Below are 20,951 nucleotides of genomic sequence, written 5' to 3'. Positions count from 1 at the left end.
TGCGAGTTAAACTATCACTATACCCTAATAACCAAATCTTGATACCTATTGCATTTCCAAAATATGTTGATGTGCATAAAACAGTATATATTGTTTGTATTACATTTTGTACTAATCCATATCCAAATATATTTAGGCAATATATCGTTCCTATTCACTTATGGCAATTCTACTTAGAAATATTGACCAACATTATTAATTTTTATCTAAGTTAGACTAGAACATAATTAATTAATACTCCACACCACCATAGTTGTGAAAATAATCATTTTAATATATTGGTTATTGCTCTACATCCCATTGTATACCATTGATTTTATATATATATATTGTTTCGTTTGTTATAAGTATGTATGTTTTAACCATGTATTTCCACACAGACCCAGTTAATGGGTTAAACCCAAACATTGTTTCAATATCAACCTGATTGAGCTTTAAGAAACCTTCTGTCATCTGTTGACCAGCCAATCAGAATGGGTCTCCTCCTATTTAAGGGGTCTGTGTGTTAAGGGTAGTATACTCTTTGAAAAAGTCCCGACGAGGGACGAAACGCGTCAGAGTGACCCCTTCTGAGATGTACAGCATGTACCAATAAAGCTGTTTTAACCACAACCGTTCCTGAACCTGACTTTTTGCTGTGACCGCCTCTTCACCACTTCTACTTCTACAACCCCCAGCAGCCCGAGGGGCTGCAGTCACATGCTGCGCAACAGCCAATAGGGCTGTTAAGATCTCCTGCTCTGCAATAGATACATTTGTGCGCTGAGAAGACCACGCAAGTCAGAGCTGGGACAAGGAAGGGTGAGGGTGTCCCTGCACTAGGCCAGAGACCCCCTTAGGCCCCAACTCCCCCTTTGAGCTTGTGGCTGCTGCAGGGACAGGCCCAGTAGATAGGGACACTGCCCCTGTAGTACCAAACGCCAGGGACACAGCCAGGACGTGGCGGTGACCTGGCATCTGGTGATCTGGGACTAGGTCACCACACAGAGAGAGACTATTATGGTGGGACCCTCCATCTGGATACCACCCCATGCGGAGGCGGACACCATCGCTGATAGCGATGGCGTGGGACCAGACGGATCCCTGTTTTCAGTCGGCGCTACCGGGTGCTGGAGCAACCGGAAGGTATCACCATATCTCAAGTGCGCTAACGATAACAATTTATTTGTGGGCAGCACTGTCACACATATTGGGTGGTTTGACTTCTGTGGACACCGGGTGTTTAGGTGTCATGCGGCACCTCAGTACTTTGGGGACATCCCATCAGGGTGTGGACGCTGGGTTGGCGGGCACTGTGCGAGGTAACGACCATGCATGGCCTATTTGGCGTGTGTTATATTGTTTATCTCTATCATCATCTGCATGCAGTAAACAGTTATATACACTGTGTGTAGTTATTGCATTGGGTCCTGTGAAGGGGTTATCCGGCGCTGTCAGGATCCCTCACAGGTGGAGGCGCTGTCACCAGACAGATCAGGTACACCCCAGGCTCCCAGCAGCAGAGGTTCAGGCCTCCTGTGAGCTACAGGTAAAGCAATACACACGTAGTAGCCGCCTCATCTCCCATAGGGTAGGGGAATCTGCGCTACATAAGGATTAGATGTTACCTTATTTTCTGCCGTTTTGTTCAGAGTACTGTTCTTAGACAGACTGGTTAACTCTCACCGCCAAGTCTGTTACTGCTGTTCATCTGCTTGAACTCCGTGCAGCTTCTCTGGCAATTTGCAGGAAAAAGTGGTGACGCTTGTTCGCCAGAGTTTTCTCTTGTTTTCCTAACTGTTCATAGGAGAATCGAGATCCTCTACATTCCGGCTGCAGAACGTCAATTTTCTTAAAGGACGCATCAATCCCTATGGTATGAGGTAACCTTAACACAGATTATAATTTAATAATCACTAAAAAAAAAAATCAGATATTTCACTTTAGCGCCCCTTATTATTTCACGGAAATATATATAAGACATTTCCCACATTCTAAATCTTGAAGGGGTAAAGTCCGCATTATCCTTTAGGCCTGGGTGCATTTTTTTACTACTGTACTAATATACATATTTGTTTTCATTTCAGTGATTCTTCTTCTACTTATAATAAAATTCTGCCTTTATTCAAAAACAAGAATATATTTAGATATTTTTCCTGTTCCTACACTGTATAACGTAATCTGAATTGCTACTCCATGCAAAATTTACCTTCAGAATAAGTTATAACAACTACTGTATATTGATTTATACCGCTAATGTTGTTTGAATGTAACCAATTACTAAATAACTTTCTTGTAATGCTATATAGCTTTAATCTCTAGAGAGCTCAGTGCCATTTACTAAATAATTGGATAATGTTATGTAACTAGTGCAAGGGCAGGTGAAAACTAAGCCGCATACAGAAAATAGACACATTCCATTCATGGCTGGATATGAGAAATGCTGTCTGATGCCAGAGTTAGTAATGCACAAAAACATCCAAAACTTTAATTGCAATCTTGGATGCAAAGTGGGATCACTTTACTGCCAATACTTTTTTTCCAATCAAAGTAATTTATGTGATATCCATGACTGAGCACTGACTCCCGTGTCACCTCTAATGTGTAACCAAGTAATTTGTGGTCTTTTAATCTTTACATTGCATTCATATGTTGATCTGATACTCAACATAGAACACTTACTGATTACGGAATAGTTTCCTATTTACTTGTTATTTTAGCACAGTCCAGACTGAGGAATTTAAATGTAGCCATGGGTATTAAAGATAATATCCGCTAGAAAGCCCCAGCAGAAATGTTTCTACACACGCAAAAAGGATGACTGACTGATCATTTCTAGCTACAATGTAGGCTCGTTCTTTATGTGAACATGCACAGATACTGGTCGTTTTGGGTGGCCTTTCTCAGCGATCGGGTGAGAAGTTGAGCCCAAAAGTGCAGCAGCATTTGCAATGAGCTTCTATTTCATGCCTTTGTACAGTATGTTTCTGTTTTAAATCATGAGAAACTATGCTGCGATTTCTAATATACCAATTTGTTATAGAGACATGCAAAGCATTTTTTATTTGTTTCTTATTTTAACATTTTATTTCTAAAATGTTTTACCAGGAAGTATTATTACATTGAGAGTTACTTCTCGTTTTCAAGTATGTCCTATACATATCACTGATGAAGTATGTTCTGCTGGGCAAAGGAAGGGCAATGAATATATAATACATAGCATACAAACGAAAAGAATGGAACATAACTTTCAACATGGACAGTGAACCCAGTGTCCTGACTCAAGTAATCTCCTGGGCAAGACACTTCTTTTCAAAGGGACAGTTGAACTTTAATCTGTAAAAGCACATAAAATAATGTAGTTACCTAAAACAGGAACAGACATTATTTTCCCTGATGTGACGCCTTATTCACCAACATAATTAAATGCAAAAATAAGAGCCGTACACAAGATCATTATCATTGCCTTAAAATCATCGTTGTTTGAGGACCTTCTGAAATAAATTAACGTTACTAAAGCATTGGCGTTACTCCCATCTAAACCCTAAAATAGAGCTTGGAAAGGGAGAGTATCCCTGGTAAGGAAGTGTGTAATTAAGTAATAATCCCAGAAGAACAGGGCATTACTGGCCAATAATGCCCTGTTCTGAGGGGATTATTACTATTATTGGCTGAATCTAGGCTTATTTTTTTTTTTACATTTTTCATAAAAAAATGTAAATTTTTGTAGTCATATTGATTTTTATCAGCATGATTGTCTACATTCTTATGCTTTTACTGCAAGTTTATTTTAAAAAAATGTACATATACACAGCCCCCTCTATATACACACACACACACACACACACACACACACACACACACACACACACACACACACACACACACACACACACACACACACACACACACACACACACACACACACACACACACATTGCAGTCCCCCCATACAAACAAACACAGACTCTGCAACCCCCCCATATACACACACACTCTGCAGTACCCTCTACACACTGTGCAGCCCCCCTCCTCTACACCCACAAAACACACTGCAGACCTTCTCCACCCTCTACACTCACAAAACACAGCAGCCCCCCCTTCTACACCCACAAAACACACTGCATACACACACACACACACCAACAAAACAGACTGCTGCCCCCTCTACATCCATAAAACACACACCAGCAGCCCCCTCTACACCCACTGCAGCCCCCATGTAAACCCACACACTACAGACACACACACACACACACACACACACACACACAAAAAACACTCTGCACCCCTCCTCCACCCACAAAACACACACTGCAGCTCCCCCTCTGCACCTACAAAACACACACTGCAGAGATACACACAAATCAACAAAACAGACTCTGCCACTTCTACATCCACAAAACACACACCAGCAGCCCCACTCTACACCAACTGCAGCCCCCTGTAAACCCACACACTGCAGACACACACCAACAAAACACTCTGCACCCTCCTCCAATCACAAACACACACTGAAGACACACACTGCAGCCCCCCTCTACACCAACAAAACACACACACACAGCAGAAACACACCAACAAGACTCTGCTACCCCCTCTACACCCACAAACACAAACTAATAAAACACTCTGCTGACCCCCTATACACCCATAAAACACACTCAGTGGACACACAAACCTTTCCCCTCACTCTCCTGTGCGGAGCTCTCTGAACACAGGGTGGGGGAGGAGTCAGTGCATTGCTCGTGTGTTCTGTCCAATCACCTCCTCCGTCTAAGTGCAAATTTCACTCTTTGTGAATGAAACCTGAAAGCTGATTGGTTGAAAACTTGGCAAGCTGCCAAAAATTTCAGGCCATTACTGATTGGATAATGCCCGGAATTTTAACCACAGCCACTTCAGTGTTCATTTTTCAAAGTTTATAGTATAGTTATGCATTATCATTCCAAAGGCTGTTTGTACTGCTTACTCCATCTGAAGTACTATACAGAAGCTGTTCATGAGGGATAGTCTTTATGCTATACCTTCAGTTTTACCAAGCCACAGTACTAGGCATCTAGTGGTAATAGCTATAAGTATATCAAGGTCTATATTCTTCACCAGTGAGTGGAGTTCTAGACATTACCTCGATTTGGCATTTAGCCAGTTAAGTTTGGATTGAGGTCATTCACATTCACTGTCATTAGTGGTTGTATTAGCCGTGTTATATTGTATTATCACCCTCACATTTTAATAGTATTTTAAAGTTTTGAGAGTAATTACCATTTGATGTATTAAAATGAATTTTAATTTATGTGATCCAACCAATATCTTATACATCCAGATTCTGGAACTCTCGAACACTGCACCCAGTATCAACCAGTTTCTCTATAGGTAGTTCTAGATATACTGGTTTACTGCATAAAGTGATACCTTAGCTGGGATGCTTATTGTCAGCTTACCAGATCCAATTGTGGTTTGTTTAGGAGTGCCCCCATTAAAGGATATTTCTCTTTTCCCCTAACCAATTTCCCTGGTTGTTGTGATTTCACTTGAGAAGCTTCACTGATGTCAGCCGGTTAGTCAAACTGGTAAATCAATGTGCCTTCCGGAATGGATGTTGCTGTAAGGACAACTCACTCAATCCAGCTGCAGATTTAGTTTGAAAACAGCCCGGCGTCCGCGATCAGCTGTGTGCAGACCTCAGACCTCTGCTACGTGATGACGTCAACTTGTGCACTACGTCCCAACGCGTTTCTTCATCAACGTGACTTCGCCAGGGGGATAGTTTGACGGTGGGTCATAAGGGTTATATAGGCTTGAATTCAGTTAGCAACCAGCTGTTGTTGCTAAACAAAATAGGCAACCAATGTATAATGAACACAAACACATTTAGGTGCAGGAGATATGTTAAAAAGAAAGAATGGAATGTAGGGAATGAACTAGTTCACAGACAAAATGTATATGTAGAAGCACATCAGGTGTTTAATATATATATATAAATATAAACAATATTAAAACAATACAAATACAACAAAGCAATATAACAATTAAACAATATCATTCAAAATCCCATCATTATGGAATATTGGGGCCCTAAATGAGTACCATTCTGCTGAGATAATGATCTCTCAATGCGCTATTTCTAGCTACACTTGTGAGTCTACTATTTTAGAAATCTCTAATTTTGATAATAAATGTTCACACAGATTTATGCTATGTGGCACTTACTTCTTTTTTTCTTTTTTCAATATGAAGGATTATTTTTACTTTGTTTTTTGGAGTCTTTTTAATGAATTTAGGCCATCAGAGAATGGATTACCATTTTGACTTTATTTTACTTATGGTTGGGCCATTGGCTATTTTTTTACTCGTGTGGGTTTTTTGTGCAGTAGAGGAAGTTCTTATGGTTGTTACCATAGGCCAAGATGGATGGATTAGGTCTTGGGAGTCATTGACCCTGAACATCAGTGAAGAATCTTGTTGTGGATGTGTTTTCTTCCCCCTTCCCTCATTAAACGCTATGGTGCCAATGAGGCGACCTAGGCTCATTGTAAGTGAGACTATGCAGTCTCAGCGTTGGGCAAGGCATTAATTACCACTGTATATGGTTATTGCATTATATTTTTTGTTATTGGTTTGGTTTGCTATATGTGTGTTGCATTAAAGTGTTTTATGTATTTGTGGCATGACCTTCAGTACTGCCCTATGACTCTGAACATACATTGGCTAATATAGCTGTTCGTTATTCCTGTAGATGAAGACTGATTGTTAAGTGTGTTGGTACTGTATGTGGGGGGAGGTAGAAAGGGGTTTTGGTGATGAGACAGGTGGCCCGAAGTGAGTGGTTAGGTGGGAGTTATCCACTTGTATACCATAGCCTCTTTTGTATGCAAAGGTGTGGTGTGGGGGAGTATTATTAGGCTTGTGGTAGTTCCATATTGATTCCTTTTTAGCCCTTAGTAGCCGGTTGCCCATGGCTAGCTGGCCACTTGGACTACTAAGGAGTTAATTGATAGAAAAATACAAGAAAGTTCAATTTATGAACTTTGATGTAGTATTGTATGTATTCACTTAATTAAAAGTCATACCTAATGCCAGGTTGTGGTACTGTATGACAAATAACGTAACATTATTTAACTACGTTATTCTTAACGGAGCTTAGTGAATTGGGTATACTCATTTTCATATCATTTTTCACTAATGGCTATTATATTTAACATTATGCATATAATGGGATGAAAATATGGTTAACATTATTATAAGAGACATGGGCAGAGGAACAACCAGGGAGACAGATTTGGGGAAATTAAACCATGGATTGTATTCAGCCAGTCACTTTAAACAATGTGGGAAACACAACATAAATAAACATCCTATCCCTTTGTAAGGGCTAACTCACTTTCCCAGTCCCTATCTGCAGGGCTGGGAGGATAGGCCTCTTTCCAACCTATAACCCCAAAGTCCAAAGAGGTACCTGTAAGCAGGGTCCACTATGTCCTGGAATAGACGTCTGGGTCCTGGTGTGTTGCTAGCAGCACAGTCCTGTTCTCAAGACAATATATTTCTGTTAACACAGCTCCCTGTGCTCAAGAGATTTTGCCGTACTTTTAGCAGGAGGTTTTTCTATCTGTCTGATTAGCCAGATGGAGACAGGTTAATGGTCTTTAGCTGCAATTAACCAGCTTTCTGATGGATTCCTCCAATACAGGCTTTCTATTGAAGCCTCATTTAGACAGGGGTTAAGGCCCTGTTACATACCTCACTTGTTTGTGGGTAGCTCAGGCTAGCCACGGCTGAAGCACCTCCCTCCACTCTAATTCGAGATGTACATGCGGCTTAAATGAGAAGGGATGGAGGAAGACAACCCTCAGTCACGCTAATATTGGAGCCCTTTCTCCAGGTAAACAGTGTCTCTTCAAGAAGGTGCTTGAAATCAGCACTCTGTAATCGCTAGAGGATGACTTTTCTCATGCACAGTCTTTACATGATATGCTTAGCTTCCTCACCTCTGTGGAGGATTCCTCGCTCAAGCTCCTCTTTTACCAAGTCTTTTTTTAACCAATGGAAAGAATACACAATTTAGTGCTAAATCCAAACATGGAATTATAATTATTAGATGAACTAGTGTCCAAATGTTAGTGAAAAAACACCTTAGGTGACTGAAGTCCTGCAGCTGGGATGTGTCAGGATCGCCGCCAGGCTCCGCCCCCAGCACGCATCACGCGGCTGTACCTCTGACATTCACAGACCGCTATCGGTGTGCACGCAGCTGCGCAATGCTTCATCTGCGGAGGCGCGCTCCCGCAGTATCACCACAGCACCCACTCTGCGTCGCACTCCTCGTACGCGCGCACGCCGCACGCCAACGAACACTAGCAGCATCAGCTGTGTTGCACCAGTAGCCAATTCTGCACTACCCTATCGGCTCGTGGCTTATGTGTGAGGTCATCATCTGCTAGTTCCTGATTGGTGCTTTCCCCTTTAAATACTTTCCTGTTTCACTTTCACTTGGCTGGACAGAAACACTGTTGTGCTGTGCTTGCTGCTTCTTGGATTTTGTCCGTTCCTGTGCCTTGCCTGACTCGTGTTGTGACCCCTGCTTGTACCTGGACCTGTCTCTTCTCTACCCCTGGACTTCGGCTTGTTATTGGACCCCCGCTCTCTCCTCTCCTTGTTCACGGCTTCGGATAACGACGATTCTTCTCTCTCCTCTCCTCGATCACGGCTTCGGATACGACGATTCTTCTCTCTCCAACCCCGGATCACGGCAAGTACCACGGCTTCCCTGAACTCTCCTGCCCCGACCCAGCACCACGTCTCCGACAACGCATTCCGGACCTGGCTCCGTGGTTGTAGGGCGGCGGTTATATACATCCCCACCTCAGCCCCGCGGTCTAGTCCTGTTTGTGGTGAGCGCAACGTGACAGGATGACTTCCAGTCACCACTGTGACTGTCTGTGACTGTCTGCGACAGTCTGTGACTGTCTCTAATCCAAATCCCACGAGACGCGAATGAGATCCTCAAGTGACGTGGAAGTGTCCTGAGTACACAGAGAGAGACGTGGGACGTTTCCCTGACAAAATAAGGACGGTGGCAGAATCGGTTGACGTTGCAGAGTGTTCCCTCTGCGGACATATCTTTTATGGTTTTAGCTTGTAATAAATATTTTCCTTATCCTACTCTTGTGATTGACTGTTTATCAACTCTGTTCTATTGAATATCTAACTTGGGAGACAAGTAGTTCAGTGTGAGGAGGATTTTTTCCGGTTGAGCCCAGCGTTTATAATCCTAAAGAGGAGCCAAGCGTTGTAGAAGGGGGAAAGATTTTGCACTGCAAAAATTGGAAGAGGGCTGGTGGCAGGTATAAAAATAAAACTATTTATTAGGCATATTAGCCAAAAAACGTACAAGACAGGGGTCCTCTAAAGCGTTTCTCTCCGCAAAGGAGCTTTATCAAAGAGTGGCCAGTGCTAAACATGTAGTGTCTTTAATAGCTGCCTCTCAATGTTGAAAAACAGCTCCCAGTTGTATACACCTGACTCACTAATGAACCAGATCCAATGCACAGTGGGGGAGGAGATGTTTAACTGTATCACCACCGGAGAGACAGCAACAAAGTACAAATACAATTTACAAATATTATATTCCAGTATCCCAAGAACAACTAAGAATAAGCAAAACTTGATATCAAGATTGACACAAATACACTCATATAGTGAAACATTTAACATAAACATATATACATTAAAACATATATAATAGATACTGTGATAAAGAATCAGAAGCAATAAAAACAGTGCACATAAAGTAATCTGCAAACACCCCTTAATATTAATGACACCATATGGAAATGTGATCATATGAAGCATAAGGAAAACTGTGTTGTTTTGGAAAAAACATATCCTAAAGTGACTATTTTTATGCTTTTACGTTCTGAATAAATCCGTAAAAGTATTCATAATGAAACAAATGTCCAATTGTGTTATGACTAGATAGAATAAATTAAATATTAATTATAATAAATTATAATAAAGTAAATTAACTCTTGTCTGTAATAATAAATATAGACATTCAACTGAAGGCTAACTTAACTAGTATAAGAAATAAAAAAAAGTATATTAATGATTAATATAATATTAATGAAATGAATTATAATTCTATGTCCTTTACACAAAATTTGATTGAAAAAGATTGAAACAGCATATTTAAAATTAAACATCTTATGATCTAAAACTTAATTGATGAAATAAACATATATCAGCTTTGAATATTATCAACTCTATGGGGCCGATGCAGTAACTTGCGAGAAGGCTGAATTTGGCTGTTTTATTGCGAGATTGGCATGTAGTATGCAGTTGATGGCGGTATGTGTGCGAGTTACCTGAAATACTGCATATGCAATTGTTGCCGGAAATCAAGCGCTGGCGGGGTGGCGAGAATGGCTATTTCGCCATATTAAGCAGCACGCAGAATTCAGTAGATGCCGAGTAAGATCTCGGGGGTGCGCGGGAGAAACTCCTTGCGAGAAAAGCGCCAAAAAGCTGCGGCACCAACAAGCAGGCGAGAGCCGAACATTTCAGCTGCTAGTGACATTGTTGTGTCATTGTACTGTTGCTGCTGGCAGCGCAGCTTCAATTGTGTTACATGTCATTCAGAACCTGTTACATGGGTTGTTTATAATAAAATACATTATTAATGTTAGCCAAAGGTGTCTGTCTTGTGAATGACAAGAAGCAGGTATGTTCCTAAATCTATCTATTGAGGGACAGCGCTGTGAAAGCCTTGCTAATGTCACTAGCAGCAAGAAACACACAGCTGTGAGTAACAGAATGTAAGGTCAAACTATCCTGAGGTGATTTTTTCATGTTCAAAAGTTGCCGCCAAATTCTCCTTCAATACAGATACATGACGTAATCCCCCTCTTGCTGCATGCACGGGTTACAGTACACACAGCAACTCACTGACATGTAAGCTTTGCAACAGAGTCCAACACACAGACACAAATGTACATGAAATGTCACAAGACACATGCACACATGTATCACCTCTTCACGTGTCAAAGAACAGAAGACACAACTGTAGCACTGCACCAGGTATGTTTCTAAAAGTATCTAATTAGGGACAGCAGTAAAAGGTTTGCTAATGTCAGTAACAGCAAGACAGTCACTACGGTGAGTAACTGAAAGCTTTAAGCAAGAAGGAGTTTTTTTTTTATTTATGTGCAGAGGTTGACGCCACATTCAAGTGAAATACGGATACATGCAGTCACCCGCCACTCACTGCAGGAACTCGCAACATGTGCAACTCACCATTGTATCTCACAATCGCTATTTACTGCATTTAGCGGCAAATTCCCGCCAAACACAGGAGATTTAAGCGCGCTGCCGACACACACATATCGCAAGTTACTGCATCTGCCCCTATATGTATTAAACCACCTCTATATGTGGACACTGATAAATTTACAAAAAATGTTTCCGCTTGCAATCTATGTTGATGCCCAGGGGATCCAAAGTGTTTAAACTAAAAAGACTCCTCCCCATATGTTTTATGAAACAGAATATAAATTGGTGCAAATTTGTGAATACTTGGAGTGAAATTTAGAAAAAATGATGCAAGTCAGGTCATTTATAAATAACATGGCTTGGACCGAGATAGGTTCCGGTGCCCCGGGTTTGGGTCCCCGGGTTCCATTCAGGTTCTCTGTGTTTGGGCGGTAAGGTTGCTAATATTTCTGAATCCCACCACTGCGTATTACCCATATCTGGATTGAATCATACAAGCAGTTTCCATCATTTTCCTGTATCATCTTTGATGCAGATACTTCCTAACATTTGACTGGAGTAAAATGATACATTGCTTTAAATGTTCATAATTCTTTCTTTGTCGTTGCCATCTCCATATTGACTGGAGAAGGCAGGCTGCTTTATTCTGGCGACCCAGCTGACAAGTTTTTGTTCCTCTGTAGGCAGCCTGTATGAAAGGGCTGCAGAGAGTGTGCACAGATTCCTTTCTCTCTCCTCCCATCCTTGGATAAGAGCTTTGTAGTATTTCTGATTTATTCTACTGGTTTTTGCCTTTTGATCAAGTTTATATCCCCAGCGAAAGAATTCTGTTTCTTGAGCTTGCTCTGACTGTGCATTAATGCACCCGTCATTATATTTAGAGCTCTGCTTGCTTTTTCCAGGTTTGTTTCTCCTGTGTGTACTGACTGTTGGGAATGAAGCAGCATTTCTGCTACTTTAGCTCTTACTGCAGTTTCTGCACCTTCTCATGCTCTCTCTCGTACGAGTCACCTGGCCTTTAAGCTCGGCCTCCAGTGATGCTCTAGTGATGCTCAGGGTAGCCTTTAGTTCCTCATGCTGCTCTGAAAGTACACATTAGATACTCAGACGTTCCTGCAGCACTTGTACTTCAATAGCAGCCGGTAGATTTTCTTCCTCCAGAGATCGCTGCTTCTCCTCTTCATTCTGTAGGTGCGTACGCAGACCTTGAAGATGGCTCTGCAGTATGTGCTCTGCTTGTGTGCGCGTTGCTCCAATGGTTCTAACTTTTCTCGTTCATTTAGTTTCTTCATTTTTTCTAGTTCTTGAAGCATTAGAATTTTCCTCTTTCAGACGTGTATTTTCTTTTTTACTGTCTCTAATACTCAGGGCCTCTTAGTAGTCCTCTTTCCATTTTCACACTTCTGAGTTACGACTCCCAGTCACCTGGCATGAGATTTTTATCTCTAGGTTGAGGGTGTGAATCTAACTCTGAGAGACTTTAAGATCCATACTAAGACTGCGGACATCTTCTTGAGAGATGTCCAGCTGCGTGGCAAGGCTCTGAAAATCCTTTTTAGTGATTTCCAGTTCTGTGCGGCTGCTGATCACCTAGTTTGAGGCATCCAGCTCTATGCAGAGAGTATGAACCGAATTTTGCGATATGTCCAACTCTGTCCAGATACTATTGACCTCCTGGCGAGACATATCCAGCTCTATATTGAGTGTATGGACCTCTTTCTGGAACATCTCCTGCTCAGTACCTAGACTGTGAAACTCTTTCATGGAGACTTCCAACCGGCAAAGAAACTGCTAATCTCTATCTGAGAGACTTCGAGCTCCGTACTGAGGTGGTCAACCTCCTTTTGAGAGCCTCCAAGCTCTGCACCGAGACTGAGAGACTCCTTCTGAGATAGTCCAAGCTGTACACTGAGATGGAGAACCTTCTTTTGAGCCTCTTCCTGTTTCTGCTGCAAGTCAGCAATAACTTAGTCTGGGTAGCTTTGTTTCTTTACCATGTCGATAATAATGGCATTCACTGTCTTCAGCTCAGTCATCAGGTCTTCAAAGTCACTACGCAAGCAACGCTCCGTGTTCATCACAGCCCCACAGTAAAAGCTGATTGTGAACAAATCACTCTGTAGCTTGGCATTAGCGTCTATCTCCTGTTTCAATTGTTCACAAAGGAGATCACAGTTGTGCCTGGCAGTTTGAGCAAAACACGTAGAGGGATACCACACAGGCCCCACAAGCAACATTATACATTTTTGTGTGTTTATGGGATGTTTGGCAATTGAATCTCCACTAAGACAAACAACAGTGAGCGCTGCTATAGCTAGGTATGCAGCTCTAACGAGAGGAACAGCTCTTCCTGGCGTTCAGCTTCTGGTTCACTTCCGGTTTGACAACCGTGTGGTGATCCGGGACAGTTGGAGCAGGGTGGACTCTGCGGATCTCATGGTGTTAATGTCGGCAGTGTGAGGGGAATCAGTTTGTAGTGCACCCTCAAGGCTGATCAAGCGATCATCACTTACTTGTTCCGGCTACGCTTCCCTGGTATAGTTTAAGGGTTTCTTCCTGTCAGCACTGGACCGAAATATCTTTGGGGTCCACGACTTCTGCCTTGAGCCCCCTGGATATTCTGTCATTGCTGGGACAAATCCTCCATTTACACTAGGCTGCAGGGCATCTCAGCCCGCTTTTTTACCCTCAGGCTTTGCGGACTTGTCGGACCCTGCCATTGTAAGTGGAGAACCTATTTTCTTTTTGCTTTGGACTACTCTATCCATCAAGGATACTGGGGTCTCCTTCTTTGTTTAAAACTTCTGCTGTTTCACAGCATCCACCATGCTTTTCTTGCAGATGCATTAGCTGGCAGGAATATTTGGCGTTCAGCTGATCCGGCTCTTGCAGCCGCCACTCATATTCATGGTCATAGTGACCTGTCTTTTCGGTACGTACCGAGTTCAGGTACCTCCACCATCCTAGGTGTGTTTTGTGTGCGCATTTCATTTCGAAGCCCACATAAGATATTTCTTCCTCCTCATCCGAATCCTCCTTAGACTGCAAGGGATACTCTTCTGTGTGGCCAGATTCATGAGAGGAACACAACATTTTGCCCTCCATTTTGCCGGTATCGGGTGTATTCTTCCCCTGACATCAGGCAGCGCTACTGCAGCGATTTTCTCTGTATATGCTAGAACCCCAGATGGTATTCTAACAGGTGGGCAGTATTCACTTGCAGAGTTTGTAGCTCTCACAGGGGCCTCTGTAGACTTTTTCTTTTTCTGAGTGTCCACTTTAAAAATCCACGTTTTTTTTCTCCCACAAGTGGTGGAGTAGACTTTGATCACAGCGTCAGCACCTTCTGTGGGTCCCCGTCTGTCACAGTACCCCACCTCCCCCCCCCCCCCAGTCAGACTGTGGCTTTCTCCAGTGCAGTTTAATGTTGCTTTTCCGCCTGATGTGTAGCCCTTTAATTCTGGTCACTTCTGCACGTGATTCTTTTGTTCTTGGTTTTGTTGCTCAGGCTGTTACAGGAACCGTAAGCAGGCAAAAGCACAAAAAAAATTCCCAGATGGTCTCCCGGGCCCCTTTGAAATGTAAGTGTCACCTCTAATTCCAACTTCTGACACCATATGTAAGAGACATGGGCAGAGGTACAACCAGGTAGACAGATTTCGGGAAATTAAACCATGACTTTTATTCAGCCCGGCACTTTAAACAATGCAGAAAATACAAAATAAAAAAAATCCTATCTCTTAGTAAGGGCTAACTCACTTTCCCAGTCCCTATCTGCAGAGCTGGGAGGATAATCCTGTGACGGGAGCTTTGTGACAGGCTATTAATAATACACCAAAAAAAAAATATATATATATATATATATATAACTGGGTTGAACTGGGACGAGACTTAGATATGATAAAATATAATTTATTCCTTGATAAAGGTGAACACACAAAATATACAAATAACAGGCAAAATATAGACACTTACTTAAAGATTAGGACAAGAAAGCCATCAGGATACAGGATGGGCCATTTCTTCCATAATTCAGTTGCAGATGAAGACATCACAGCAATACATGAAGATCATGAAGACCATACATGAAGGCAATAGCCATAGGCTGAGCCTGGTTCTTATACCATTATTTCCCATTGAACACAACCTAAACCCAGCCCCTCTCATAAATCAGCAGTGAAGTTGACAGTTTTCCCCAGAGTAAAACTCCTCCCAACCAAGGATGTTTACAAACTGCTTTTCCTATCTTAATAACTTCATAACTTCAGTTCAGTAGTACCTACCGGCACGTGAGCCATATTAATACATTCCGGAACGCATGATGCTCCCAACGAGACTAAATATTACAGTGTAATATTAAAATTAAAAGAGATATTAATATCTGTCTGTTAGGACCGGCTAAACACCAGGTGTCTGTAACCGTTAGTTGCGGGTAAGTCCCACGAATACACATATGTAACTCTTAGCATGTTCAGCCAAGGACATCTCATAATATTCTTATATTTAATAAGGTCACTCATTCTGTAGCCCCACTCCTAAATCAGAGGCGTTTGGCCAGTCTACCACATGGCAGGATACTATGGTTTGTAAGTGTGAGTTATAACGCTCACAATCCACTCCAGCTTCCTGCAAACAGGTAGCCTTTGATCAGGGGCTGCTTCCTACCCATTTGGTCGCTCTCCTGACCATTTGCATTTAATAGGAAGGCATCTTTGAGGGTAATTTAAACAAAGGGCTAGAATCACTGTTTTAACATTAACCCTTTCCCTCCCGCAGCATCCCTAGTGTATGTGTGGGTGCAAACACTAGAATAACACAATACAGTTACACAGGGGAATAAGCATTTGGATATTGAAGCGAGGTAAAAACACATTACTGGACCTCAGTCCAGTTAACCCCTTGCTTCCCAGGTGAGGGTAGAGGGTGGCCAATTGGGGTGTAACCCCTTTAATCCCGGGCCAAATCCTCCCCATCGTCACAAATCCTCTTTCCAACCTATAACCTCAAAGTCCACAGAGGTACCTGTAAGCAGAGGGCCCTTCATGTTCGTTGAATGGCCAGACTCTGGTGGGTTCCAGGGTCCACTTTGTCCTGAAATAGAGGTCTGGGTCCTGGTGTGTTGCTAGCAGCACAGTCTTGTGCTCAAGACATCTCTTTCTGTCAACAGTTCCCTGTGCTCAAGAGATCTCGCAGCAGTACTTGCAGGTGGTTTTTCAACCTGTCTGATTAGCCAGGCTGGTTAATGGTCTTTAACTGCAATTAACTAGCTCCCTGCTAGATTCCTCAAACCAATACAGTCTTTCTATTAAAGCCTCATTTAGACAGGGGTTAAGGCCCTGTCACAGTTGTTATTCACTTTGGTTGTTACAGCTTTTCTATTAATGTAACTTTAATTTAGGTTAACATCACATTGAGTAGCCTAACAAAGAATAGATAATCTGTGTTAAACCCTCAGATATGCCAGGGATTTCTGTACTTTAGAACAATTGGGCTAGAAAGTAGATTGAGAGTATTAATTAATACTCTTCTTATCAGAAGGCATAGCCATGCAGTTATGTAAAATGTTTGATTAGTATTTTTATTTTTTTTCAGCTAACTTCAATTCTAACTGAAATACTAAAAGGCCAGAGGGACAAAACAATATGTGTAGTAATGAAGAGGACTGTTTTAAAAACTCAAATACAGTATATAGTTATCAGGGCCGGATTTATAGAAAGGCAAACTAGGCACCGGCTTAGGGCCTGCTAGGACAGGGAGGCTTAAATGCATTGATTAGACAAGAAGAAGGGTGTCTATTTCTATCAGTGTGCCAGTATGTCTGTCTCTGTGTGCTCCTTTTTGTGTATCTATTTTTCTCTTAAGTGTATTGGAGGGCCCCAAACTAGTGATCAAATAGGGCTCTGACATTTAGGATAAACTTCCAGAAATACTCAGCCATAACTTCACGGTGGATAACATCAATGGGAGTTTTATTGAAAGGAGGTTGTTTTTTGATTGAGTATTGAAGATAAGAATGGTGGGAGTCTGGCAAATAGAGGTTGGTAGAGTACTACAACGATAGGATGCTAGAGAAAATGCTTTTGGATGGGACAGAGCAGTACAGAGGGGTGGAGTTATGAGATGGCATGCTGTGCAGAGCAGTGTGTATGTGAAGAGGTACAGAAAAGGGTTAAAGTTAAGTTATAGTGCGGGCCAGAGTTATGTAATTCATTGGAGGGCAGGAGATAAAATTTGAAGGAATTGAGGAATAATATGAACATATTTATATTTTGCTACCACTGCTCTGTTCTTAACGGAATAATGTAATGTACATCAACCTCTTTGCAATTTACTTTTTAGCACTTATGGTAATTACTTAACCACAGCATTAACCACATAATTACTTACCGTGCCCATTTTGACGTTGTGTTGTGTTATATGATATATTTGATTATAAAACTTTCCCTTAGAAAACAAGAATAGTTTGAGTAACTAAACTTTAGAACCATTTAACAAACAGAAAATGGTGACACTTTCTCACATACAAATATTGGCATTATTGTCATTTACCATGGAACTAACAATGAAAGTGTACACACGATAGCTTCACAAAACTGAGGGGGCAGATCGACAAAACAATGATTTATTGTACAAGACTCTGAGAAAATCTTATGAAAATATGGGAAAACGCCCACTAACATTTTTGAATTATGAATGTGGATACGGGATAATAAAAAGGACAAGTTCATGTTGTAACATTTTCCCTCTTGTTCCTCATGTTGCTGAAATATGGATACTAAATAAACTTAGGTACATTCAAATAACGTAAGTGCACAAAGTGAGAGATGTGAGTGCAGCCGTAAGCAACTATGGCTTAAGTGCTTGTGTAAGTATAGCACTGGTTCCTCCCCCCCCACCCCCTCCCCCATGGGAGATTACACAGCCTTTGCTACCTAGTATGTGGTGCAATACCTGTTTGGAGCAGGAGAGCTGAGCTGATTTGCAGTGTTATGGAGATCAGGACAGGCTTATGTTCTTTCTCTGGTTCTTTCTCTTTGGTGTTCAGCGCCTCTAGCCATAGTGGGTTCCAGGGTATCCAGAAATCAGCCCCCACTACTGCACTCTTTCCCCCTCAGCCCAAGGACTGATACGCAGACTGAGGTTTATTAGCACAGGATCTTTATTGGGTGGCACACACTGCAGTTCCTCCTCACATCGGTGCATGGTCTCAGAGGTTCCATTCCTCTGGATGGTGAAGGCCCTGATCTTTCAGGCCTCTGTGGCTGAGCCTGATGTTCCCCCAGCTCAGAGGTTGGGCGTGAGCACGCTCATCCTGCCATAGGAGAGACTGATAGCTCTTTTCTTCCTCTTCACTGGAGCAGGAAGCAGACTGAATACTACATTTGGCATTCCCCTAATTAAGGCAGATGGGTTGGGCTCATGGTCTATACCTATTCTGATAGGCTTACACAGGCCATAAGTCACCACCTTACTTTTGTCCATCATAGAGGAACAAGGGTGGGGCACCAACCCATATGATTAACCTATTACTGACTGCAGATAACAGGACTTACATAACAGGGCGGGGAAAGAAAGGCAGAATAGACATACCCTGTTACACTCTCCTCTGGGTGAAATTCCCAACAACCTCGCTTGGGGCCAAATTTGGTACACCATCTGTCAGTCTGGAACCTGCAAAATAACAATACAGGTTACACATCATAATGGTACACATAATCATAATACAGTCACAATCCCCACAGACCCAAATCATCCACTGACTACAGCGATGATAACTAGTACTACTCTTCCAACATAAAGAGTATGGGGAATTACTTATCTGACAGTGTTGAACTATTTATAATACCTAGGATCCGGGTTCTTAACAGGCCGTCCCTCAAAATCCTCCACCTAGAGTATACCTTAGGGGCACCTGCTTGTTGGCGAACTTCCACTCTGTCCATATATATACACGTCTTTATGAGCCATTCCCTCATGATTGAACAAATGTTGGATTCACTTTAGGATGACATGACTCGGTGTGATCCAGTCACTTTGGTGGGCGGTGCCAGGGTTTGGCGCCGGAAGGATGCAACTATTTGCAGACCTTTTTGCAAATTGACTTCTGCAACCCATGCGGTTCCCGTGTTCTTGGCGGGAGTGCCATTTTGTGACTCATGCACATACCACCACGTGGTGGGCGCCATCTGAGACGCTGTTTACATGTAACTTTTCCTGAGGCTGCTGATAGTCTGACACAGCACTATCCCTCAGCTAGGCAAAACTTCATTTTGCACACTGTACTTGATACTATTTCAGCTTAAGTACCCTTTGACTCCCTGTGCTCCAACAACTAGAAATGCCACCCCAAGGGTTCTGACCTCTCGGACTCATGATACAGGTATCAAGGCCTCAGGCAACAAGATTCCCTGCAGATATCTTTAGGCTTCCTCAGACCCCAGGGTGACTAGAACCAGAGCAATAGTCATCTGTTTTAACACAGTTTGTCCTTACGGTAAGCATAGCCTGAAGCTCCCTGGCAGGGAATGTGGTCCCTGGTTATGGAATGCCAGGGTCCCCTGGACACTCCAGCTAGCCTTCCCCTTCACTGGTACTCCTGCTGTCAGCATACTTTAGGGACATGTAGGCCATTCTTGCGAGGTAACTCTCCCCCTGACTACCACTAGACTCCCTCCTGACTGTGTCTCACTTATCTGAGAGCTCACCCTGTATGGCAACTGCTCTGGTAACCAATAAAAGCCTGTTCTGTATCTCAGCAGCGCCTCCAAATGTAGCACTATCCCCCCCCTCTGGGAGATTATACAGCCTATGCTACCTAGTATGTGGTGAAATACTTGTTTGGAGAAGGAGAGCTGAGCTGATCTGCGGTGTTATGGAGATCAGGACAGGCTTATGTTCTTTTTCTGGTTCTTTCTCTTCGGTGTGCAGTGCCTCAAGCCGTTGTGGGTTCCAGGGTATCCAGAAATCAGCCCCCACTACTGCACTCTTTCCCTCTCAGCCCAACGACTGATACTCAGGCTGAGGTATATTAACACAGGATCTTTATTGGGTGGCACTCACTGCCGTTCTTCTTCACAGCGGTGCATGTTCTCAGAGGTTTCATTCCTCTGGATGGTGAAGGCACTGATCTTTCAGGCCTCTGTGGCTGAGCCTGATGTTTCTCCAGCTCAGAGGCTGGGGGTGAGCACGCTCATCCTGCCATAGGAGAGAATGATAGCTCTTTTCTTCCTCTCTTAACTGGAGCAGGAAGCAGACTGAATACTAAATTTGGCATTTCCCTAATTAAGACAGGAGGGGCAGGCTCATGGTCTATACCTATTCTGATAGGCTTACACAGGCCATGAGTCACCACCTTACTCTTGTCCATCATAGTGGAACAAGGTTGGGCACAAACCCATATGATTAACCTATTACTGCCTTCAGATAACAGGACTTACATGTTATCTTGTTATCTTACAGGAGTGGGGAAAGAAAGGCATAATAAACATACCCTGTTACATAAGTAATGGGTGTATTGCAACATTCGTCCATCCGGCAGCTATCTAACAATGTTGCAGAGAACTGGAAAAAGTTCAGGCAGATTTGAACTTTATTGGGTGGCCAAACGAACTGAGGAGAAAGATAAAAGTAAAATCATCAATACAGTTGTGTGAAAAAGAAAGTACATCCTCTTTGAATTCTATGGTCTTACATATCAGGAT

At 42.5% G+C, this 20,951-nt stretch overlaps 1 long non-coding RNA gene across 1 annotated transcript in view; it reads left to right on the top strand.

Moving 5' to 3' along the window:
* The window catches only part of LOC142492867 (uncharacterized), a 67,531-nt gene that overhangs the window by 15,641 nt on the left and 30,939 nt on the right, over positions 1–20,951 (top strand). The window lies entirely within an intron of this gene.

This window comes from Ascaphus truei, chromosome 1, assembly GCF_040206685.1.
Source record: "Ascaphus truei isolate aAscTru1 chromosome 1, aAscTru1.hap1, whole genome shotgun sequence".
In the NCBI taxonomy this organism is placed as follows: Eukaryota; Metazoa; Chordata; class Amphibia; order Anura; family Ascaphidae; genus Ascaphus; species Ascaphus truei.
The sequence above is the reverse complement of the archived record's forward strand: the minus strand, read 5'-3'. Positions and strand labels throughout refer to the sequence as shown.